Here is a 27,850-nt window from a genome sequence, read left to right as displayed (position 1 = left end):
TGCTTAAAAGGGAATCAGCAAGTCTCCAGATGTGGGGAGTTTGAGAAGTATCTGGCCATTTAAACCTCACCTCTACGGCCGAGTGATCGGACCAAGATATTGGTGATATGACAGAAATAGTGATCAAGGAGAGACCCTCTTGGTTTGTTAAAATATAGTCAATCCTACTGTAGGAGTGGTTAGGAGGAGAAAAGAAAGTATAATCCCTCTTATCAGGATGTATAAACCTCCATACATTGTACAGATTATTGTCTTTGAGGGCTTTCCAAAGGAAGTTAGCAGGTTTTTTTGAGATCATAGACTTGGGGTTAGAAACATCTGATTTTGGTTCTAATTGAAAATTGAAATCTCCCCCTAGGAACACTAGTCCCTTTGATACATACAGGTTTTTACGGAATAATGATTTGAAAAATGGTATGTGTTATGTATTTGGGGCATAGGCATTCAGCAGTGTTACCTGTTTACCAAATAGTAGTTCTGATATCCCTAGATATCTGCCGTCTCTGTCAAGTTGCTGGAGCGTAAATGGTATAGTTTTACGTAAAAGTATACTAACCCCTCTTTTCTTGAACCCTGCTGAACTATGGTAGTGTTGGGTATATTGGGTCCCGAAATATGCGGGTTCTCTATTTTTTTTAAAGTGGGTCTCCTGTAGAAAGAGGATGCCCCCCCCCCATGCTTAGCTAGGTCAGATAGTGCTTTATGTCGTTTGCTAAGTGAATTAAATCCCTTAACTTTTTTAGGGACCAAGATTAATTTACAGGCATCCGGATCCATAGTGTAATGTAATATAGTGCCATTGACGGAGCTCGGAATTACTCCGCCATCTTGGTTGCACCCGGCTCCTTCCCTCTCGTAATTGTTTTTTTTTTATCAAAAATTGCTGATCACTTTAGAGCATACAAAAGGCCCTTTTAAAGGGTTATTGTAATTTATTTTAGTGTTAGCGTTTAGATTTCTTTTTGTTTTTGGTGCTTTTCTTATTTTATAGGCCATGTAGTTTAGTGTTAGGTAAAATTGTGTTTTTTTTATTTTGGATATTGTATTTTATTTTTGTTTGTAATGTTGTTGTTTTTTTATTGAAACTTAGATTTTTTTTCCCCCTAACTTTTTAATTAAAAACAATTGCGCTAGTCAGTTTTTGGGGTCTAAAGTTGGTGGGAGTGGGGTGTTAGAAAAAATTACATTGCGGTCTATGGGAACTATAGATATATATATATGATTATATACATATATATATATATGTGTGAAAAGGATGGTATCAAAACGCACTGTTCAGGTGAAAGATTACAGATATGTATCAATATACTTGACAGAGGATATGTAATATCAATTATCACCACATATTACAGTAGTGATATCTCATACATTTATAACCACAAAATTAGTTGACCAAATGTCTAGATAATTCTTATCAACATCAAATGTGAAATAGTGTAATATAATAATATGCACGCCTATCCAAATAATCACTATTTAAGATGAAAGTTCTTCCAATTCTTTAAAATCTTTATAAATGTTCTTCCCTCCTTAATAAAGCAAAAGAGAGTTTGATGGTATTGTCTGTTCTCTGATTGGATTGTAAATAAATAAATAAATAAGTCCCCAAATTGTACGATGTATGATCTTGTTCTTTATCTTGTTCTTAAAATATCCACGTATTAGAAGTAAGTGGCTACATACTAGAAGTTACCTCAATCCTATGAGGTAAGTAAATGCGTCCCTTTAAGGAAAGAACCGTCCCACAGCAATCCAGAGAACCACTTCTATGCCTCCTCAGTGTGGTAGAAGTATTTTCTTCCTTCACAGATTAGTATAATGTTCTCCTCTCACCTCCACGAAAACTCAGGGTTTTATTAGCTGCTATAGGGATAGACTGTGTCTCAGAGAGCAGACTGGAGACCTCTTACCATTGCTGACGACCTCTCCGATTAACTGTTTTCTCAGATACGTGAGAAAATGTTTGTTTTGCCTGCTGTGGGGAGGAGAGCAGTAAAAACGTATCTGAGAAAACAGTTAATCAGAAAGGTTGTCAGCAATGGTAAGAGGTCTCCAGGGCATTTACTCTCTCTTATGGCTGATCCAGTAGCACAACAATGTGCCCCTCATTCTAATGTTCATCATCATATACCTGTAAAGTATTAGATGTTTCAAGCTATTGATAATATACCATTGAAGAAATAAGGAGGTAATCAATCTCAAACTTTTTATAGATACTTAGCCTCCAGCATATTCACGATTTTCTGAAAGAGCTGTAACACTTTTTACATAAATTTTTTACATATAGATTCTCACTTTTTTTCTCACATTCACAGTGTCTTATTAGAGACTATGAGCTCGCTTCCATTGAGCCGTTGAAAATGGAGCTGTAATCTACCGAAGCGGCCGACAGCTAAAAGTAAATTACGGCTCAATTTTAGTACCATGTTTCCATTCAAAAGAATAGCGTGTTGCACGCGGTCGCTCTTTTCTGCCGTACATAGGTTTGCGCTGCCAACCGATGTCGGATTTGACAAAAAACGCGTCATAACAAGTGCATTGCCATGGTAACCCAACCTCTGTCTATAAGAATAGCGGTTTGCGTCTGCACTCTATACCTGTGATTGCCTTGAGAGAGAAAGACACAAGAGCTAGTTGCGTTGGTAGGAGTTTGGAGGTTTGGATAGTTTATTGAGAGTTAGTGTAGAGTTGGAGATTTGTTTTTCATAAATTCTTATTGTAGGCCTCATATAATATTAGGAACACACACATCCATACATTAGTTAATTAACACACATTAGTTTATATACACAAACACACACACACTTTTTCTTGATACAAACACATTCACATATTTTTTTATTTCATTAACCCCCATATCCCCATCTTCCTTTATTACCCTTTTCATTAACCCCCTATCCCACTTCCCATCTCCCGTTTAACTACCCTTCCCTTACCCACTATATAATTTTATTTTACTTTTTTTATTTATACATATCCCCCATCCCTTTTTGTTTTACATCCCATATATTTTTTTATTGTTTTTTCCTAATCTCATATATTTTCTATTTTTTTTTATTTGACTATATAGCCCATCCCTTTCTTCATTTGCATCCCTGTCGAAGGACACCAGAAACAAAATTGTAGACCTGCACCAGGCTGGGAAGACTGAATCTGCAATAGGCAAGCAGCTTGGTGTGAAGAAATCAACTGTGGGAGCAATAATTAGAAATGGAAGACATACAAGACCACTGATAATCTCCCTCGATCTGGGGCTCCACGCAAGCTCTCACCCCGTGGGGTCAAAATGATCACAAGAACGGTGAGCAAACATCCCAGAACCACACGGGGGGACCTAGTGAATTACCTGCAGAGAGCTGGGACCAGTGTAACAAAGGATACCATCAGTAACACACTACGCCGCCAGGGACTCAGATCCTGCAGTGCCAGACGTATCCCCCTGCTTAAGCGAGCACATGTCAGGGCCCATTTGAAGTATGCTAGAGAGCATTTCGATGATCCAGAAGCGGATTGGGAGAATGTCATATGGTCAGATGAAACCAAAGTAGAACTGTTTGGTAGAAACACAACTCGTCGTGTTTGGAGGAGAGAGAATGCTGAGTTGCAACCAAAGAACACCATACCTACTGCGAAGCATGGGGGTGGCAACATCATGCTTAGGGGCTGTTTCTCTGAAAAGGGAACAGGACGACTGATCCGTGTACATGAAAGAATGAATGGGGCCATGTATCATGAGATTTTGAGTGCAAACCTCCTTCCATCAGCAAGGGCATTGAAGATGAAACGTGGCTGGGTCTTTCAGCATGATAATGATCCCAAACACACTTCCCAGGCAACTAAGGAGTGGCTTCATAAGAAGCATTTCAAGGTCCTGGAGTGGCCTAGCCAGTCTCCAGATCTCAACCCCGTAGAAAACTTTTGGAGGGAGTTGAAAGTCTGTATTGCCCAGCGACAGCCCCAAAACATCACTGCTCTAGAGGAGATCTGCATACAGGAATGGGCCAACATACCAGCAACAGTGTGTGACAACCTTGTGAAGACTTACAGAAAACGTTTGACCTCTGTCATTGCCAACAAAGTATATATGACAAAGTATTGAGATGAACTTTTGATATTGACCAAATACTTATTTTCCACCATAATTTGCAAATAAATTCTTTCCAAATCAGACAATGTGATTGTCTGGATTTGTTTCCACATTTTGTCTCTCATAGTTGAGGTATACCTATGATGAAAATTACAGGCCTCTCTCATCTTGGGAGAACTTGCACAATTGGTGGCTGACTAAATGCTTTTTTGCCCCACTGTATATATATATATATATATATATATATATATATATATATATATATATATATATATATATATATATATATATATATATATATATATATATATATATATATATATATATATATATATATATATATATATATATATATATATATATATATATATATATATATATATATATATACATACAATAACAGCAATAAAAATATGCACTCGCTGGATTTATAGAACAGCACTCTTTATTTAGGTTGTGACGTTTCGGGGCATTCACCCCTTCTTCAGACTGAAGAATGGGTGAATGCCCCGAAACGTCACAACCTAAATAAAGAGTGCTGTGCTATAAATCCAGCGATTGCATATTTTTAGTGCTGTATTTGATGATTTATGCACCCTGGTTTTGAGATTTTGGCGAGTGGGAGTGCGCTACCATCTGCTTATCTATATATATATATATATATATATTTATGTATATATATATATATATATATATATATATATATATACTGTATATATATATATATATATATATATATATATGTATGTTTTATTTTTAACTGTATTATGTTTTATCAGATTAATTAAGCATAATAATTTATGTTTCAGAATCGGAATATGAGTATGATTCCCCCACAAGACCGGAGGCCAGTGACGTTCCTGTATTCAGTGAGTAGGGGGGGATGTTATAGACTCCAGATACTCCTACCTCAGCATGCTCGAGGGGCTGAGGAACAGCCACTGACACAGGAAGTAGCAAATGTTCCTGCCACATCCCCATATCAATCTGTGAGGACATATAACCAGATGCAGCCTCAACCACCTCAACCACCACAGCATCACATGCAGCCGGAACATCCCCAGCATCACATGCAGCCGCAACATCACCATTATCACATGCAGCTGCAACATCCCCAGTATATGATGCAGCCGCAAAATCTACAGTATATGATGCAGCCTCCACCACAGCATCTGTATTATATGCCACCACAACAGCAAATACAGCACTCTCCCATGGCACAACAAATTAAAATATATTTCCAAATTGTTTTAGCTGTTTATTTGCAAAACAACTTTATTCATTTTTATTTCACATGATGTCAATTAATATGAAGGTGTACATTGTTAATAAATGTATGTGTAATTCTATCGAGAATATTATGCTATTAAAGAATACTGGAGGATACGTGTCTGAAATCAATACAGTATATGCTATCTAACACAGTAGTTAACGTGTCATGTTATGATTAATATTCCACAAGCATATGTTGTTTGCTCCTTCAGATGAAGCTAATAAGGGTTATCCAGTTGTAGAATAGTTGAAAAGTAAATACTCCTTCCTGTTTATATGGCCAAATAAATTGCATTCATTTATAGTCATATGTGGAATGTAATATCTGAAACCTTTACCTATCATGACTAATGTACTCCTTTTTGTCAAGAATATTATTAAATATTTAGACCAATTAGAGAAATGCATCTCTATGATATTTAGAGGGATACTGAACCCATTTTTTTTCAGCGTGATTCAGATAGAGCATGACATTTTAAGCAACTTTCTAATTTACTCCTATTATCAAATTTTCTTCATTCTCTTGGTATCTTTATTTGAAATGCAAGAATGTAAGTTTAGATTTTTGGTGAACAACCTGGGTTGTTCTTGCTGATTGGTGGATAAATTCATCCACCAATAAAAAAGTGCTGTGCACAGTTCTGAACCATAAAAAAGCTTAGATGCCTTCTTTTTCAAATAAAGATAGCAAGAGAATGAAGAAAAATAGATAATAGGATTACATTAAAAAGTTGCTTAAAATTTCATTATCTATCTGAATCAGGAAAGAAAAAATTTGGGTTCAGTGTCCCTTTAAGCACTGTTGTATGCACAACATATATGTGACAGCCATGATATAGAGGTAAATAACCCTTTCGTGACAGGGTTAAAGTGTCTACATCGGAACACCTGTTCCGATGTAGACAAATTGAAACTACGCGATCGTGCATACGATCGCGAGATTTCAATTATTGGATCGCATCTGGGGGGCGTCCCTACAAACCTAGGAACGCCCTCCAGACCGCGATCAAGTCCTTGAAGCACAGAAGGCTTCAGGACAGCCGTTTGTTATGACGTTCTATTCCGTCATAACGGCTTTAAAGCCCAGTGTAAATATGACGGAATAGAACGGCATAACGGCGTTAAAAGGTTAATACATTTTAATTGACATCATTTGAACAGACACAGACTCTCCCTGAGACCAATGCACAATGGACTTTTAAATTGTTTCAATAACTCCATGTTAAAGACAATACTTCATATCTCTTGAAGTATGTAATATTTAGCACTTACGTATTTTTGTTAATATTCTAAATATTGCATTCAAGTGTGCCATCTCAGGTGATTGTATATATTGATAATGTATGTTTATTTTAAGGATTATATTATATCTGTATTTGTCTCTTTGAAATGAGCATTTGACATATTTCTTAAAGGGATAGTCTATTCAAAATTAAACTCATGAATCAGAGAATGCAGTATTTATATACTTAAATATGTACTCCTATAATCTATTTTACTTCATTATCATCTGTAATTTTGTAAAACAGGAATGTTACCTTAGGAATCTACTAATTTTGATTCTGCACATGGGGAGTGCTTGATGATTGTTGTCTAAATGTAGCCAACAATCAGCAAGGGCAACACAGGTGCTGAACATTAAATGTAATGCCTCCTAAACTTAAATACATTATTAAAGGGACACTAAACCCAAAAAAATTATTTCATGATTCAGGTAGAGAATACAATTTTAGATAACTTTCCAAATTACTTCTATTATCTAATTTGTTTCATTCTTTAGATATCCTTTGTTAAAGAAATAGCGATTCACATGGGTGAGCCAATCACACTAGGCATCTATGTGCATCTACCAATCAGCAGCTATTGAGCATATCTAGATATGCTACTCAGCAAAGAATATCAAGAGAATGAATCATATTAGATCATAGAAATAAATTAGAAAGTTGTTTAAAATTGCATGCTCTTTCTAAATCATGAAAGAAAAAAATGTGGGTTTCATGTCCCTTTAAAATAAGAAAGATAACAAAATTAAATTGATTAGGAGTACATATGTAAGTTGATTGGAATTGAATGCTTTATCTGATTCCTGAATGTTTAATTGTGAATAGACTATCCCTTTAATTTAAAGTGACATAACACAAATATTTGATTCCATTATTTTGCTAGAACATATATATTTACAAACAAATCTAATATAATTATATTGTTTAGTGAAAAAAGTTCCCAGAGAGTGTTCTGAGCTGTACAGAACAGAGACAAAGCCAAAGGATATGTAAATGTTTAAAATCCAAAAAACTCTTTATTGGTTCCATATTAAAACAGATAAACTAGCAGACAAAAAAGTGTGTGCTAAAACGTCTGACCGGTTTCGGCCATGTAGATTAGACCGTAGTCATAGACATAAAATAAAGTAACAGGTGTAGCCCATTTATAGGCTCATAGCTCCTCCTCTAGGAGGTACAGGTAAATTCACTCACACAACTTTAACCCTTGATGACAAGTAATATGCATTATCTTGTTAATTATGACAGCGTGTTAAACTTTACACAGTCTGTAACTTGACTAATGGATATACCACAGACATTTATATCCAAAGACCATGAATTGTTTTATAGTGAATAACATGGAAAGTCTACCATGCATATAATCCAAAAATTAACCCATTTTATACTATGCAGATAGATTTTCTGAACAGTATTATACTATCTTGCTAGCATACGTGAGTACTTTAGAGGGTGGAATTTGCAGAGGATGTAATAAAATAAAGAACAGTTAGCAGTGACCCCTATGTATTTATGTACTGGAGATTAATACTGTTAGCCACATATACCCCAATCTTTTTTTAAAAAAAACCTATCCATACTTAAATTGGATAAGAAGGTGAACATATTGGCATATGTACATACAGTTAGAACTATATGATAATGTATCTAATTCCTGATGAGACATAGCTAAATATAGTATAGAAAGGAGTGGGTCTACTTCCAAGCATTTCTGTTTACAAAAAATGTCAAGATAGTATTGAATCACAAATAAATTATGGGGGGAGCTGTTCATTAGCCCATCTCTCTTAAACTCACCTTACTTTTCTACTCATGAACTTTACCTATTCCAAAACACTCTCTCTACCCCCTGCAGCTCATTTCAAAAGCAGTCTCACTACTGCAAATCTGTATCTCATCTCATGTCACTCTCCCTCTTGATTCTACTTACTGCTGGTGACATCTCCCCTAATCCTGGTCCCCAACCACTGACAAGCCGTGCACATCCATGTGTACCATCCCATAGACTCAGAAAACACAACTCTGCACACCTTTCTCACATTCCTCTTGCATCTAAAGCCACTACCCCTTTCACATGTGCACTCTGGAACTCTCACTCTGTTTGCAACAAACTCTCTTCTATACATGACCTCTTCATCTCCCGCTCCCTCAACCTTCTGGCCCTAACAGAAACCTGGCTCTCTCCCCTAGACACAGCATCCACTGCTGCTCTGTCACATGGGGGTCTCCACTTCAGCCACACTCCTAGGTCTGGTAATAGACAAGGAGGTGGTGTAGGTATTTTACTTTCCTCTCGTTGCACCTTCCAACAAATACACCCTATCTCTTCCCTCACTTTTCCCTCATTCGAAACCCACATTATTCGCTTATTCTCCCCTCTCTCTGTACGTGTTGCAGTCATATACTGACCCCCTGGCTCCGCAACTCAATTTCTAGATCACTTGGCTGCCTGGCTACCCTATTTCCTTTCCTCAGACACCCCTGCCCTCATTCTTGGCGACTTCAACATCCCCCTTAACAATCCCACTGCCTCATCTGCTAAACAACTTCTGCAACTCACTTCCTCTTTCGGTCTGTCACAATGGACTGATTCTCCCACTCACTAAGACGGTCACTCCCTTGACCTGATCTTTAGCTATCGATGCACTCTCTCAAACTTCTCAAACTCCCCTTTTCCTCTTTCTGACCACCATCTCCTTACCTGCAACATATCATCCCTTCCTACAACTCTCCCACCTTCTATTCCTCACACCAAATATCACAGAAGCATTAGGTCTTTAGATCAGCAACAACTTGCTAATTCCCTTCAACCGCTCCTCTCATCCTTCTCCGCATTTTCCTGCCCTGAACAATCTATCTGCCACTATAATTCCACCCTTATATCCGTCCTTGACAATCTCGCCCCTCTTACCACTGCTAGGAAATCACACACTCATCCCCAGCCCTGGCATACTCCTCTGACACGGTACCTACGCAGATGTTCCCATACTGCTGAACGGCATTGGAGAAAATCACGGAGTTCAGCTGATTTTCTTCATTACAAATTCATCTTGAACTCCTACTACTCTGCCCTTAATCTCCACAAGCAACACTACTTCTCTACTCTTATCTCTAATCTTTCGTCAAACCCAAAACGTCTGTTCGCCACTTTCAATACTCTCCTCTGCCCTCCCCCACTTCCTAATACAACTTCTCTGTCAGCTCAAGACTTTGCCAGTCACTTCACTAACAAAATTGACTCCATCAGACATGAAATCAGCTCTCAACACAATTCCATTCTCTCCCCCCCTCAAATACTCTCACTCAACCACAACCCTCATAAACTGAAACATAGTTCATTCTCCCCTGTTACTGAAGACGAAGTTTCAGCACTTATACTGCGCTATCACCTCACTACCTGTCCCCTTGACCCTATCCCCTCACAGCTGCTCCCCTCTCTCTCTGCTACCCTTACCCCTATGCTAACACACATTTTCAACCTCTCCCTCAGCACTGGTACATTTCCCTCATTGATGAAACATGCACTGGTCACACCTATCCTCAAAAAACCTTCCCTTGATCCTACTTCCCCATCAAACTACTGCCCAATTTCCCTCCTCCCTCTTGCTTCAAAGCTTCTCGAAAAACTAGTATATGCACGCCTATCCCATTTCCTTACATTAAACTCCCTTCTTGACCCGCTGCAATCTAGATTTCGTCTCTATCACTCCACAGAGACAGCTATTGTTAAGGTCACTAACGACCTACTTACAGCTAAATCAAAAGGCCACTTCTCTCTGCTTATCCTCCTTGATCTGTCCGCAGCCTTTGACACTGTCGACTGCCCTCTTTTGCTCCAAACCCTCCAATCCTTCGGCATCTGCGACACAGCCCTTTCGTGGCTCTCTTCCTACCTGTCAAACCGTACCTTCAGTGTAGCCTTCTCTGGGGCCTCCTCTGCCCCTTCACCACTTTCTGTCGGAGTACCGCAAGGCTCTGTCCTCGGTCCCCTTCTCTTCTCAATCTATACGTCATCACTAGGTTCCCTAATTAAGTCCCACGGTTTCCAATATCATTTGTATGCCGATGACACCCAAATCTACTTCTCTGCACCAGAACTATCTCCTTCCTTGCTAACCCGTGTCACTAACTGTCTTTCTCACATCTCTTCCTGGATGTCCTCTCACTACCTCAAGCTAAATCTCTCCAAAACTGAGCTCCTCATTTTCCCCCCTTCTTCCAAAATCTCCACCCCCAATATCTCTATAACTGTTGACAACTCCATCATTACCCCTACCCCGCATGCCCGATGTCTCGGGGTCACATTTGACTCAGATCTTTCCTTCACTCCGCACATTCAGTCCTTGGCTACAGCCTGCCGCTTCCACCTTAAAAACATCTCTAAAATTAGACACTGCCTTACACAAGACACAACTAAGATTTTAATCCATTCTCTCATTCTTTCCCGCCTTGATTACTGCAACTCTGTCCTCTCTGGTCTCCCCACCTGCTTCCTCTTGCCTCTAGGATAAAACACAAAACTCTCACTCTGACATACAAAGCCCTCAACTGCACTGCTCCCCCCTACATCTCAGACCTTGTCTCCAGATACTCTCCCTCCCGTCCCCTTCGCTCTGCTCACGACCTCCTACTCTCCTCCTCTCTTGTCACCTCATCACACACCCGTTTACAGGACTTCTCCAGACTGGCTCCCATCTTGTGGAACTCTCTGCCTCGCTCCACAAGACTCTCTTCTAGTTTTAAAAGCTTCAAGTGCTCCCTAAAGACTCTACTGTTCAGGGATGCATACAACCTACGCTAACCTTTCCTAATACCAGTTCCTCTCCTCCACTGCAATCCCCTGAACCCTCTTAGCATGTAAGCCTAAAAGTCCAGCTGTTTGTAGATCACCTTCTTAAGAGCTGACTACAACAATTCAACTCTTGGCAGGGCCCTCTACCCTGTAATTGTTTTGTTGTCCTCCCCCTTTGTTTATAGCGCTGCGGAATCTGTTGGCGCTCTACAAATAACCGATAATAATAATAATAATACAGTATATATATCTATACTTATATAGATATCTCTCAAATATTTGAGGGGTGTCTATATTGATGTAAACTCACTGGAGTGAGAATACTGTTAAATTATTAACCCCTTAGTATTATATTAGCCCCTTTTTATCAATTAACGGCTTCTATTATTTTCTATGGGAGTCAAATATCTTTTCGGCAACCGAAGTTCGGCAATGGAAACAATTGATAAACAATATTGCTTCTGACAGCATATTTAATGGTTTGCAAGTTCATGCAAGCCTAATTACGGCTCAATGGAAGCGAGCCCTATGTTGTTAGCAACTCATGCATTTTTGTAACATTTATACGAATATATGATATACCTCACCTTTTGATACATTTTTATATTCACTTTTGTAATTCACTGGCATTATATTCTACTCTTTATTATTATATGCATAATGAGGGTATTAAGCAGAATCTTTTTATCATGTTTAATGCTAGCAGTTTATATTTCTATGATGAGATTTATATTTCATAGGTTAATAATAGTTTCCTCAAATTAACAGCATTCTCCTCGAGTCGTATTCATGTTAATATATATAGATAGATAGGGATATGAGGGAGGAGATGATACCACAATATAATTAGTTTAAAGTGCAACCCTTTGACATAATATGCACACAATGAGTAAAGAAGGACTAAATGACATACATTACTGTCACTTTAAAGAAAGGGAAATTTGCACACTTTAACGTTTTAGAGAGAACAACGTTCCTCTCATGTTTATTTGCTGCAACTTGCAGGTGTCAGAATTGGATATCATTTACAATGATAAAAGTGATATATGTGACATACAAATAAGCAAACAGTATGAAAACAAAACAAACATATATACGAAAGAAATTGGAGCAAATTCAGGAGGATACTAACTCCCAGGGTAGAGAGGCTACTACGGTAAATATGTATACAAATAATAGCAAACAAACTTCTGCTAATTAAGCTGGCCAGCTAACTACCGTAAACAGACCAAACATGGGGGTACCTCCTTCTGGATATGGAGGGGGGGACTTTAGACCCCTCACATAAACCAGTTGGTCAATTTAAACCTAAGTCATACTATATGCCCTCTTTAGCATTGGTCCCCTCTGTAAACTTTTTTGTCAGGCAAGTTGAGAAGGAGATACTCTCACTAAATGAAAATTTTAGCAAAGATAACCTTAAGCCAGGTGAAAGAAAAGCGTTAAGAGACCTGTGTAATGCTAGAAACCTGGTGATTAAGCCGGCGGACAAGGGCGGTAACCTGGTCCTAATGGACAAATGCCTATATATATCAATGAGGTGAGACAACAGCTTAATGATAAGTCTCAATATGATAAACTTGACAAGAATCCTCTATATGAAATACAAAATTCCCTGTTTATGCTACTAAATGATGCAAAAATTAGAGGTGTAATTTCTCCTAAAGAATTTATTTTCCTGTATCCGGCACATCCAGTGATGCCAGTGTTTTATGTCCTTCCCAAACTACACAAAAATATGAAATGTCCACCTGGGAGACCGATAGTGTCCGGGATTGGAAGTGTCACCGAAAAGATTGGCGAATATGTAGATCAATATCTACGCCCATTTTTGGTGACACTTCCCTCCTATGTTAAGGACACATCAGATCTCTTTAGAAGACTGGATGGTATATGTGTGGGAGAGACGTGTTCTGGCATCACTGGATGTGGAAAGTTTGTACTCGTCAATTCCTCATAATACTGGTTTGGAAGCTGCGAAGTGTTTCTTGAATAGTAGAGGCCCAGAATTTAAAGAACATACTGATTTTGTGATCTCGCTATTAAAATTTGTATTGGAAAACAATGTTTTCATGTTCAATGGCAAAATCTACCGACAGCTGAGAGGTACAGCCATGGGGGCAGTTTGTGCCCCCACCTATGCATGTTTACATCTAGGGGCCTGGGAACTTGAGGATGTGTTCGAAAAATACAGTGATATTGTGGAGGATCATGTACGGATGTGGGTACGCTATGTGGATGACGTGTTCATCTTATGGGATGGTACTGCAGATGAGTTTAAAGAATTTGTATCAATTCTGAATAAGAATGCTAGGAATATTTTTTTGACCTCTGAGACCAGTAATAAGTCCTTGTCCTTCCTGGACATTACCATCATGAGGGAAGGACAGGAGATTTTGACTGAAAACTTTAGGAAGCTCACGGCAACGAATAGCGTACAGTGGACATATGGACCACCTTGAAAAAGGTGTTCCCTATGGCCAGTTTCTGCGCCTGAAAATGAATTGTTCCTCCCTTAAGAGCTTTGACTATCATGCCTCTTTGATGAGGAAACGTTTCTTGAAAAGAGGCTATTCTCAAAATTGCAAAAAAAAGCCTTTTGGAAAGCAAGAAAGCAGTCAAGAGATGATATCCTCTATAAAAAGAAAGAGAGACCGATGTCCAACAGCATAAGGTTTATTACCAGATATAACAAACAATGGGAGGACATTAGGTCAATTATTAAGAAAAAATGGTATCTTTTGTTAATGGATGAGAAAGTAGGTGAAGCAGTAGGTAGGGTACCCTCAATGGCTGCAAGAAAGGCTTTCAGTTTAAAAGATAAGTTGGTAAAAAGCCAATTCATCAAAGGGCCATCAAGTTCTGATTGGCTTTGTAAAAATAAAGGAATTAAGGGAAGCTTTCCTTGCGGCCATTGTGTTTACTGTACCCATATGGATAGTACCAAAACTTTTTCTGTAGATGTGTAAAACGCTATGACATCAGAAACTTTTTCAACTGTAATTCTACAGGGGTAATTTATCTCCTACGGTGTTCGTGCCCGGTCTTTTATGTTGGTAAAACCAAAAGGTCCATGAAGGACCGGGTACAAGAACATAAAGACAACATTATAAAATTAAGGGACACAAATGTGGCAAAACATTTTGCGCTTGCACATAATGCTGATGTGCACTCCCTTACTTTTATAATAATTGATAATGGCATTTCTTCTGGGAGAGGTGGTGATAATAATAAAGTTCTGCTTCAAAAAGAAGCTAAATGGATTTTTAGGCTGGGGACTAAATTCCCTTCTGGCCTTAATGAAAGGTGTGAATATGCTTGTTTTTTATAATGTGTTAGCATCTTTTAATCTGAGACACGTTCCCTATTGTTCCTTTGAGGTTGCTGTGGCCCAGTAGTTAGGCTAACTGGCTCCCAAGCCAAAGGTTGTGAGTTCAAATCCAGCTACTGCAACCTAACACCTAGATTTAGAGTTTTGTGGCCAAAGGGGTGTGTTAGCTACGCTTGTTTTTTTTCTAGCGCTGCTTCTAAACAACCCTGGTATTTAGAGTTCTCTGAAGGGCTGCGTTAGGCTCCAAAAAGGGAGCGTACAGGCATATTTACCGCCACTTCAACTCTCAATACCAGCATTGCTTACGCTAGCGGCTAGCTGGAAAAATGTGCTCATGCACGATTCCCCCATAGGAAACAATGGGGCAGTTTGGGCAGAAAAAAAACCTAATACCTGCAAAAAAGCAGCGTTAAGCTCCTAACGCAGCCCCATTGTTTCCTATGGGGAAACACTTTCTAAGTCTGCACCTAACACCCTAACATGTACCCCGAGTCTAAACACCCCTAACCTTACACTTATTAACCCCTAATCTGCCGCCCCCGCTATCACTGACCCCTGCATTACACTATTAACCCCTAATCTGCTGCTCCGGACACCGCCGCAACCTACATTATACCTATGTACCCCTAATCTGCTGCCCCTAACATCGCCGACACCTACATAATATTTATTAACCCTTAATCTGCCCCCCCCAAGTCGCCGCTACCTAACTACACTTATTAACCCCTAATCTGCAGACCGGACCTCGCCGCCACTCTAATAAATGTATTAACCCCCTGATCGGAACAGCCAATAGAATGTGAGCTCAATCTGATTGGCTGATTGGATCAGCCAATCCGATTGAACTTGAATCTGATTGGCTGATTCAATCAGCCAATCAGATTTTTCCTACCTTAATTCCGATTGGCTGATAGAATCCTATCAGCCAATCGGAATTCGAGGGACGCCATCTTGGATGACGTCACTTAAAGGAACCTTCATTCGTCGTCTATTCATCGTTGAAGAAGGATGTTCCGCGCCGGAGGTCTTGAAGATGGAGCCGCTCCTCGTCGGATGGATGAAGATAGAAGATGCCGCTTGGATGAAGATGACTGCCGGTCCGAATGTCCTCTTCTGCCCGGATAGGATGAAGACTTCTGCCGCTCCGAATGTCTTCTTTTGGTCCATCGGTGCTCGGCTGGGTGAAGACGACTCAAGGTAGGGAGATCTTCAGGGGGTAGTGTTAGGTTTATTTAAGGGGGGTTTGGGTTAGAGTAGGGGTATGTGGGTGGTGGGTTGTAATGTTGGGGGGTGGTATTGTGTTTTATTTTACAGGCAAAAGAGCTCATTTCTTTGGGGCATGCCCCGCAAAAAGCCCTTTTAAGGGCTGGTAAGGTAATAGAGCTGTTAACTTTTTTAATTTAGATTAGGGTAGGGATTTTTTTTTATTTTGGGGGGCTTTGTTATTTTATTAGGGTGCTTAGAGTAGGTGTAATTAGCTTAAAGTTTGTGTAATCTTTTTTTATTTTTTGTAATTTAGTGTTTTGTTTTTTTTGTAATTTAGTTTAGTTTATTTAATTGTAGGTAATTGTAGTTAATGTATTGAATTAATTTATTGATAGTGTAGTGTTAGGTTTAATTGTAACTTAGGTTAGGATTTATTTTACAGGTAATTTTGTAATTATTTTAACTAGGTAGCTATTAAATAGTTAATAACTATTTAATAGCTATTGTACCTAGTTAAAATAAATACAAAGTTGCCTGTAAAATAAATATAAATCCTAAAATAGCTACAATATAATTATTTGTTATATTGTAGCTATATTAGGGTTTATTTTACAGGTAAGTATTTAGCTTTAAATAGGAATACTTTATTTAATAAGAGTTAATTTATTTCGTTAGAATAAAATTATATTTAACTTAGGGGGGTGTTAGGGTTAGGGTTAGACGTAACTTTAGGGGTTAATACATTTATTATAGTAGCGGCGAGGTCCGGTCGGAAGATTAGGGGTTAATACTTGAAGTTAGGTGGTGGCGATGTTAGGGAGGGCGGCGATGTTAGGGGTTAATACTATTTATTATAGGGTTTGCGAGGCGGGAGTGCAGCGGTTTAGGGGTTAATACATTTATTAGAGTGGCGGCGAGGTCTGGATGGCAGATAAGGGGTTAATAAGTGTAGTTAGGTAGCGGCGACGTTGGGGGGGACAGATTAGGGGTCGGCGGTGTTAGGGGCAGCATATTAGGGGTACATAGGTATAATGTAGGTGGTGGCGGTGTGGGGTCGGCAGATTAGGGGTTAAAAAAAATTATTATAGTGGTGGCGATGTGGGGGGACCTCGGTTTAGGGGTACATAGGTAGTTTATGGGTGTTAGTGTACTTTAGAACACAGTAGTTAAGAGCTTTATGAACCGGCGTTAGCCCAGAAAGCTCTTAACTACGGACTTTTTTCTGCGGCTGGAGTCTTGTCAGTAGAGGGTCTAATGCTCACTTCAGCCAAGACTCTAAATACCGGCGTTAGGAAGATCCCATTGAAAAGATAGGATATGCAATTGGCGTAAGGGGATCTGCGGTATGGAAAAGTCGCAGCTTGGAAGTGAGCGTTAGACCCTTTCCTGGCTGACTCTAAATACCAGCGGGCGGTAAAAAGCAGCGTTAGGACCCCTTAATGCTGCTTTTGACGGCTACCACAGAACTCTAAATCTAGGAGTTAGTTTTTTATTCCATAAGTTAGTTACCTGAAACTTTTCTTAAATAATATAAGTATCTTTCCTTTCTAACACTTTGAATTTATGAGAGTGAGTGCCATATCGCTTTGTGATGTATGTGTCAGCAGTTGATAGACATATAGCTGCGTTAATGTGCACTAGAAATAATGTTGCTATTATTTAAGCTATCTGTTTATAGTATGTGTTTAACCTGGGTATAACTTTGTTCTTTGCATGTATGTATAAGTTGCAGCATGATATGCAAGTTCACTTTAAGTAATTAAGAGGTGGATCACCTGAGCACAGACAGGTGCTATAAAAGGAGGTGGTTCTGAGTTATTAATCAAGCCCTGAGGAAGCCCCTGACACACATGAGATTTGTGGGGGTGAAATGCTTATGACGTTGGCACCAAGTGTGTTTACCTGGACACTGAATGTGTTGCTTGTATGTGGACACTGCTAACATCTGTGTTCATTACTCTCATTGAAAATTGGGACATTTGACTTTGCATCATGTGAGGTCTGTGAGTTTGCAGTGTCCTGTGAAGCTGGTGGGAGGAGTCTTCCGGATATCCAGGAGTGACCTGAGAAATGTGTCCGGGTTTACCCCGCCAAGCAAGTGTGTATTGAACGGAGTACACTGCAAGAGTTGAGATAGCCATGCTTTGCTCTCAGCTTGACGATCTACCTATGTGCTTGCACTAATCTACAGTCTTTTGTATCACAATTGTTTGAGCCAGGACGGGCTCTGTTGTGATTTGTGCAGAGAGATTGAGATTCCACCAATTGGAGGAGAGGTGTGTATGGCTGCTGATACACCCTTACTGTGACATCACTGCTATGAGCTTTGGAAGCTCCAAGGAGAGGAGCATGCAGGCAGTTTGTTTGTACAGCTTTATGGCATGACGCAGCCATTTTTCTACTAACTCTCTACCAGCCTCCATTATACAGTTCTCTCTGGAGTAGCACAAAGGTGGACGCTTTTGGGAGGTACCCCCATGTTTGGTCTGTTTACGGTAGTTAGCTGGCCAGCTTAATCAGCAGAAGTTTGTTTGCTATTATTTGTATACATATTTACCGTATTAGTCTCTCTACCCTGGGAGTTAGTATCCTCCTGAATTTGCTCCAATTTCTTTTGTATATATGTTTGTTTTGTTTTCATACTGTTTGCTTATTTGTATGTCACATATATCACTTTTATCCTTGTAAATGATATCCAATTCTGACACCTGCAAGTTGCAGCTAATAAACATGAGAGGAACTTTGTTCTCTCTAAAACGTTTTTGTGTGCAAATTTGCCTTTCTTTAAAGTGACAGTAATGTATGTCATTTAGTCCTTCTTTACTCATTGTGTGCATATATATATATATATATATATATATATATATATATATATATATATATATATATATATATATATATATATATATATATATATATATATATATATATATATATAGTGGATATAAAAAGTCTACACATCCCTGTTAAAATGTCAGGTTTCTGTGATGTAAAAAAATGAGACAAAGATAAATCATTTCAGAACTTTTTCCACCTTTAATGTGACCTATAAACTGTACAACTCAATTGAAAAACAAACTGAAATCTTTTAGGTAAAGGGAAATAAAAATAAAAAACTAAAATAATATGGTTGCATAAGTGTGAACACCCTTAAACTAATACTTTATTGAAGCACCTTTTGATTTTATTACAGCACTCAGTCTTTTTGGGTATGAGTTTTTCATCATGGCACATCTTGACTTGGCAAGATTTGCCCACTCTTCTTTGCAAAAACACTCTAAATCTTTCAGAGTGCAAGGGCATCTCCTGTGCACAGCCCTCTTCAGATCACCCCACAGATTTTGAATTGGATTCAGGTCTGGGCTCTGGCTGGGCCATCCGAAAACTTTAATCTTCTTCTGGTGAAGCCATTCCTTTGTTGATTTGGATGTATGCTTTGGGTCGTTGTCATGCTGAAAGATGAAGTTCCTCTTCATGTTCAGCTTTCTAGCAGAAGCCTGAAGGTTTTGTGCCAATATTGTCTGGTATTTGGAACTGTTTATTATTCCCTATACCTTGACTAAGGCCCCAGTTCCAGTTGAAGAAAAACAGCCCCAAAGCATGATGCTGACACTACCATGCTTCACTGGGGGTATGGTGTTCTTTTGGTGATATGCAGTGTTGTTTTTGCACCAAACATATCTTTTGGAATTATGGCTAAAAAGATCAACTTTGGTTTCATCAGACCAGAACACCTTTTGCAACATGCTTTTGGGAAACTTCAGATGTGTTTTTGCAAAATTTAGCCGGGCTTGGATGTTTTTTTTTGTAAGAAAAGGCTTCCGTCTTGCCACTCTACCCCATAGCCCAGACATATGAAGAATATGGGCGATTGTTGTCACATGTACCACACAGCCAGTACTTGCCATATATTCCTGCAGCTCCTTTAATGTTGTTGTAGGCCTCTTGGCAGCCTCCCAGACCAGTTTTCTTCTCGTCTTTTCATCAATTTTGGAGGGACATCCAGTTCTTGGTAATGTCACTATTGTGCCATATTTTCTTCACTTGATGATGACTGACTTCACTGTGTTCCATGGTATATCTAATGCCTTGGAAATTCTTTTGTACCCTTCTCCTGACTGATACCTTTTAACAATGAGATCCCTCTGATGCTTTGGAAGCTCTCTTTGAACCATAGCTTTTGCTGTAGGATGCGACTAACAAAATGTCAGGAAAGACCTACTAGAACAGCTGAACTTTATTTGTGGTTAATCAGAGGCACTTTAAATGATGACAGGTGTGTACTGACTCTATTACTGTTACTATTTAACATGATTTTAAATGTGATTGCTTAATTCTGAACATAGCTACATCCCCAGTTATAAAAGGGTGTTCACACTTATGCAACCATATTATTTTATTTTTTATTTTTATTTCCCTTTACCTAAAAGATTTCAGTTTGTTTTTCAATTGAGTTGTACAGTTTATAGGTCACATTAAAGGTGGAAAAAGTTCTGAAGTGATTTATCTTTGTCTCATTTTTTTACATCACAGAAACCTGACATTTTAACAGGGGTGTTTAGACTTTTTATATCCACTGTATATATATATATATATATATATATATATATATATATATATATATATATATATATATATATATATATATATATATATATATATATATATATATATATATATATATATATATATATATATATATATATGTTTAAAAATATGTCCTTTGTTTCTTTAAAAGAGTTAAATGCTTTTTATAAATGTCTATAAGATTTATTAGTTATTAACCTTCAAACAGAACTTTTGACTACTCTCTTGTCTACTACCTTTGCTGTGATGTTTGGCTCCTGATTGATACCCTGGTATTGAAATTAAAGCTTGTCGACTCCACTTCTGGATTAACCCTGTGTGCTGAGATCTGGTTCTGCCTATCCATTTACGACATTGTCCTATTCCTGAAAACTATATCCCTCGCAAGCTTGTTTCCAAACCACAAACAAGGTAAACCTCTTATTGCCTAATAGAATTACATATAATTTCCCTAAATTAAAACAGTATGTTCAGACTAATGCCAAAAACATGTTGAGTTTTGTTAATGGTCAGACATTTTTTAGAGTAAGCTAACAAATGCAGTTTGCATTTTTACCTTATTTTGAACTTTGATGTAAACAAAATTATTTAATTTTGACTACTTTTATAAATACAATGATCTCTCCTCCCCACCAGTTTCCTGACGACAACAATCTTGTATATACATTTTATTTATTTACTTTGGAACATTTTATAAGCAAATATGCATAATATGCAACTAGCACATACGTAATCTGGGTGCTACAAGAAAATACAGGACATACAAAGATAGATGACTAGATAATTAAAGAATGAGAAACAGCTCTTCAACTCATCCTGATCTCCCATTCTAACCTACTATGTTATCCAGGATGTTATTTCTAAATGGAAACATAGTAATCATGTTTTATGACCTCCCCTTACAAAAATATTTACAATAAGGAACGTACCAAACAAGTATTACAAGGACATTCAATTGAAAAATGTGCAAACAACTATTTACATATAAGTTACTTTATAAATATCATATTGCACACCTACCAAGTGACCAGCATTATTTCATCATTATGTTTTATTAATTCTATTATTTTATGCACCTCCCTATTATTATGGGTGTTGCAATTTTGGAACATAGGTTTCATTGCAGATATCTGAAGGAGAGTTGCTGCTTGGGTGCAAACAAATGTCAGCTCTTGAATGCAGTGAAAGCTAGGTTTCAAAATGGCAGCACCCATGACTAGAGGGAGTCTTATGCTTATGCTTATAAATTACGAGTGGAGCACTATTTAGTGCTTTTGCTAATGTGTTAATTGCACTAGAAGTAAACTGTTTGCGCTTGTCGGGTTGCGCTCGTATTATGAGTTGAAAGTAAAAAGTTATTGCTCTCGTACTAACACAACTTGCGCAAAAAAGCAGAACTTAGAATATTGCACGCAAGATAATCTAATCCCCCATAAAAACCAATGGAGAAAAAAAATTGGAAAATAAACACCCAACTCACACGCAAACCCTATTACATAAGTGCACTAACCCAACATGAACATATGTATATTTTACATTCCAATGTTCTTCACAAAGAAGAATATGTTCTATTTATTCATAAATACATATTTCTACATATATCTGATGGTAGTTTGGTAACATAAATATTTAAACCTCTATATACATGATTATGTATAGATATATGCAGATATATAGGAATATCTATTTATAAATACATAGAAAATATTCTGCTACGTGCAAAACATAGAAATGTGAAATATTTACAGTAAATAGACAGTATAACAATTTATTTAATATGAATATTGCATAAATAAGATTTTACCTGTTTTCATCTACTTAACTGCAGACGACTCCAATGCACTTAATAACCACTCATTACAACCAAGATTTGCAGAATACCATCCCTGAACGCACAACACGGCAAACCTTGAAGCAGATGGGCTACAGCAGCAGAAGACCACCCGGGTGCCACTCCTGTCAGCTAAGAACAGGAAAATGAGGCTACTATTCGCATAGGCTCACCAAAATTGGACAATAAAACATTGGAAAAACGTTGCCTGATCTGATGAGTCTTGAGTTCAGCTGTGACATTCAGATGGTAGGGTTAGAATTTGGCATAAACAACATGAAAGCATGGATCCATCCTGCCTTGTATCAATGGTTCAGACTGGTGGTGGTTGTGTAATGGTGTGGAGGATAGTTTTTTGGCACACATTGGGCCTCTTAGTACCAATTGAGCATTGTTTAAATGCCACGGCCTACCTGAGTATTGTTGCTGAACATGTCCATCCCTCCCTTTATGACTAAAGTGTACCCCTCTTCTGATGGCTATGTCCAGCAGGATAATGCACCATGTTACAAAGCTCAAATCACCTCAAACTGGTTTTTGAACATGACAATGAGTTCACTGTACTTCAATGGCCCCCACAGTCACCAGATCTCAATCCAATAGAGCACCTTTGGGATGTGGTGAAACTGGAGATTTGCATCATGGATGTGCAGTCGACAAATCTGCAGCAACTGCGTGATGCTATCTTGTCAATATGGACCAAAATTTCTGAGGAATGTTTCCAACACCTATGCCACGAAGAATTAAGGCAGTTCTGAAGGCAAAAGGGGGTCCCAACACGATACTAGCAAGGTGTACCTAATAAAATAGCCAGTGAGTGTATATATATATATATATATATATATATATATATATATATATATATATATATATATACATGTTTAGAGATGTATATGCATGTATCTCAATGTTAAATCCACCTGAGATCTCATATGTTCGATCCCTTATACATTTTTGGTGCAATATTTTTTTTAATAATTTTTATTAGATGGTGTTATTATGAGTGTAACTGTATTGTGTAAAGTATTTTTGATATGCTTTGTGCCATTTTTTTGTTTTGCAAAACAGTTAACCACATATCTGAGGACACGCTAACCCGACGAGTGTTAACTTCAAACGTGCTCAAGCGATCGTGTTTACTTTCAACTTGTAATATTAGATCAATTTAACTTGCATGCAAACACACTCAAAAACCCAATATTGCTTGGGCGCAAACTTTTGCGCTCCACTCATAATCTGGCTCTTAGAGTTCAATGCTCTTTAATCAACATTGTCTTTGTCTGTGAGGCACTGCCAACAAAAATGTTTCCAAAATTTCATATAGTAAAATATTATCAATTATTCATAATAATTATTTTTATTTTGCTCTGGTCATTGATATATGCTGAAAATGACATTACTCCATAAATGGATTTAAACAAGGTATTTCAAGGTATAATCAACAAATACAAAATAAAAATACAACATAATAAAATCGCTTCTCTGCCTTTTGGCTAAGATCAAGTGTAGTATCTGTTCTTATCAGTTTAATATCTGATACGTCCCCTATTTGGGGACCATATATTAAATGGATTTTTGGAACAGGGAGATGGAAGAAGAGCTTGCTCTGTCCACTCCACACATTGACCTGGTATTGCAGTAGCTCCAGGACCGGTGCACCAAAAAAAATAGAAAAATAAAAAATACAACATAATACCGATTTTAAAATGTAAATTATTTTTTTTCTGACAAATTTCAAAATTTCCCTAATTTCCCTGCCACCTGTATCACATGACATCCGTCAGCCAATCACAGACTCATAATTATATAAACTGAGAACTTTTGCACATGCTCAGTAGGCAATGGTTCCTAGGAACTGTGCATATAAAAAGACTTGCTGTTACCTTCGGCTTCGCTCGTGTGTATTTTGTGATTTGTAAAAAATAGCAAAAAACGCGACCACTCGCAATGATGTGTGCCCTCACATGTGTGCCCGTTCTATTTGCACACTCTGTCATGAACTGTCTGAGTTTTCGTTAATTCTCTGTGTTTCTCGTACATGGGTACCAATGAGCTAAGTTTTGGACGGGGCATCTCTCCGGCACATAAAAAATATGTTATAATTATTCTGTTTACATTTACTTTAATATTAAATTGTAATTATATTTACGAGTCAACTGTCAGATGTGAAAAAAGAGATTTCTTTTTTTTTGTGATATCCATATCTTGAGAACTCCTGACGTTAGTGAGCAAGAAATTTGGCGTGTAAACTTACTTTATAATTCTGATTTTAAATTATAATTTTTACTTTACATCTTCGGTTTTTGAGATATAGGGATGCTCATAAATAACCCCTCCTCTTTTCACCCCCTTAATTGGATTTTCGGGAAATGGTAAAACACGTGTTTCTTTATCTTGTTCCTTTAATTTTAAAGGAGAATCTAAATACCAATTTTGATGTCTGTAACATCTTTGGTTTTTGAGATTTAGGCATCCTCATAAATAACCCCTCCCCTTTTCACCCCCCTTAAGTGGATTTTTGGGAAATGGTAAAACATGTATTTCTTTATTTTTAAAGGAGAATCTAAATACCAATTTTCACGTCTGCAACATCTTTGGTTTTTGAGATATAGGGATCCTTATAAATAACCCCTCCCCTTTTAGCCCCCTTAAGTGGATGTTTGGGAAATGGTAAAACACATTTTTCTTTATTTTTAAAGGAGAATCTAAAGACCAATTTTCATGTCTCTAGCATCTTTGGTTTTTAGGATATAGGTATCCTCATAAAAAAATTCACCCCATTTTGCAGTCCCTTAGGGAGGTAATTTCCAAAAATTCTTCCTTAGTAGGTGCCTGTGTCATAAAAACAACGTACCTTCCAAATTCTTCTTCTTTTATATATATATACTAGTTGATAAAACTGCCCAGAGGGTATTCTATGAGGCCTATTTATCAAGCCGTCAACTGCAAATACGCTGGAATTCCGCGGCGTAATTGTGGCGAGCCTGATTCCCCTTAGTTATCAAAGCCTACAGACCAGCAAAAGTTGAAATTTGTGACATAACATACGATCTGCTGGTCTCAGTCCGACACAGATGCTTACGTCACTACAGATGTTCTGAATGCAAATTCGGCACTATCTGACTATTTTTGCTAGTCAACAAATATCTAGCAGGTACGCTCGCCACTATTCCGGCCCAGCGTACCTGCTTTTCAATCCGCCGCCCTGGAGGCGGCAGATGCCATAGGAATCAATGGGAGTCTGAAAGCAGCGAAAGCTTATGTTCGCTGCTGCCCGTTAAATAAAAGTTATGTTTACACCTAACATGTACCTCAAGTCTAAAAACCCCTAATCTGCCGCCCGCCACCGCCGCCACCTACATTATACTTATTAACCCCTATTCTGCCATCCCGACACCGCCGACACCTACATTATACTTATTAACCCCATTCTGCCGTCCCGACACTGCCGCCACCTACATTATACTTATTAACCCCTATTCTGCCGTCTCGACACCGCCGCCACCTAAAAAAAAGTTATTAACCCCTAATCTGCCGCTCCCAACACTGCCGCCACCTACATAAAGTTATTAACCCCTATCCCACCACTCCCGGAGCCCACCACAACAAAATAAATGTATTAACCCCTAAACCCCTGGCCTCCCACATCACTCCCACATCACTAGCACTTACGAAATCTATTAACCCCTAAACCGCCAGCCCCCCACATTCCCATAAAATAAATTAAACTATTAACCCCTAAACCTAACAACCCGCTAACTTTTTATGAAATATTAACTCATCCCTATCTTAAAATACATCTAAACTTACCTTTAGAATTAAATTAAACTATATTAAACTATTAATTAACCTACCCAAACTATTATACTAAAATTAAATTAAACTATATTAATCTTCTAATTAATCTACCCTAACTATTAGACTAAAATTACATTAAACTACAAATTAAATTAACTATATAATATCTTTAAAAACCTAGCCCTACTCAAATAATTTAAATCTACACTAAAAAATTACTAAGTTACAAAAAAACTAACAACTAAGTTACAAAAAATAACAAACACTAAGTTGCACAAATTTTTTTTTATCAAAGATTTAAACTAATTACACCTAATCTAAGGGCCCTATGAAAATAAAAAAAAACCTAGCCTACAATAAACTACAAATAGCCCTTAAAAGGGCCTTTTGTGGGGCATTGCCCCAAAGAAATCAGCTCTTTTACCTGTAAATAAAAAATACAAATACCCCTCAACAGTAAAATCCACCACCCACACAACCAACCCCCCCAAATAGAAAACTAACTAAAAAACCTAAGCTCCCCATTGCCCTGAAAAGGGCATTTGGATGGGCATTGCCCTTAAAAGGGCATTTAGCTCTATTGCAGCCCAAACCCTAAACTAAAAATAAAACCCACCCAATACACCCTTAAAAAATCCTAACACTAACCCCTGAAGACTCACTTACAGTTTTGAAGATCCGACATCCATCCTCCAAGAAGCCGGCCGAAGTCTTTTTCCAAGCGGCCGAAGTCTTCATCCCAGCCCGCAGAAGTCTTAACCCAGACGGCATCTTCTATCTTCATCCATCTGGCGCGGAGCGGCTCCATCTTCAAGACATCCGACGCAGAGCATCCTCATCGTTCAACGTCTTCTTCCGAAAAGAAGGTTCCTTTAAATGACATCATCCAAGATGGCGTCCCTTAGATTCCGATTGGCTGATAGAATCAGCCAATCGGAATTATGGTTGAAAAAATCCTATTGGCTGTTGCAATTAGCCAATAGATTGAGCTTTCATCCTATTGGCTGATCCAATCAGCCAATAGGATTGAGTTCGCATTCTATTGGCCAAACGGAATCTAAGGGACGCCATCTTGGATGACGTCATTTAAAGGAACCTTCATTCAGAAAGAAGACGTTGAACGAAGAGGATGCTCTGCGTTGAATGTCTTGAAGATGGAGCCGCTCCGCACCGGATGGATGAAGATAGAAGATGCCGTCTGGGTGAAGACTTCTGAAGGCTTGGATAAAGACTTCAGCCGGCTTCTTGGAGGATGGATGTTGGATCTTCAAAACTGTAATTGAATCTTCAGGGGTTAGTGTTAGAATTTTTTAAGGGTGTATTGGGTGGGTTTTATGTTTAGATTAGGGGTTTGGGCTGCAATAGAGCTAAATGCCCTTTTAAAGGCAATGCCCATACAAATGCCCTTTTCAGGGCAATAGGGAGCTTAGGTTTTTCTAGTTAGGTTTTTATTTGAGGGGGGTTGGTTGTGTGGGTGGTGGGTTTTACTGTTGGGGGGGTATATATATTTTATATTTACAGGTAAAAGAGCTGATTTCTTTGGGGGAATGCCCCACAAAAGGCCCTTTAAGGGCTATTTGTAGCTTATTGTAGGCTAGGGTTTTTTTTATTTTGGGGGGGGGCTTTTTTATTTTCATAGGGCCCTTAGATTAAGTGTAATTAG

The 27,850-nt window shown here is 38.2% G+C and overlaps 1 non-coding gene across 1 annotated transcript; it reads left to right on the top strand.

Annotated features, from left to right (window-relative positions):
- Nucleotides 1-23,862: 23,862 nt before the first annotated feature.
- On the top strand, nucleotides 23,863-24,053 carry LOC128658508 (U2 spliceosomal RNA). The gene has a single exon (XR_008402199.1). It is a non-coding gene; the product is annotated as a U2 spliceosomal RNA (small nuclear RNA).
- The last annotated feature ends 3,797 nt before the right edge of the window (nucleotides 24,054-27,850 follow it).

The sequence above is a fragment of the Bombina bombina genome, chromosome 4 (assembly GCF_027579735.1).
Source record: "Bombina bombina isolate aBomBom1 chromosome 4, aBomBom1.pri, whole genome shotgun sequence".
NCBI classification, from domain to species: Eukaryota; Metazoa; Chordata; class Amphibia; order Anura; family Bombinatoridae; genus Bombina; species Bombina bombina.
Note: the sequence above shows the minus strand (reverse complement) of the source record. Positions and strands in the feature narration are given on the sequence as shown.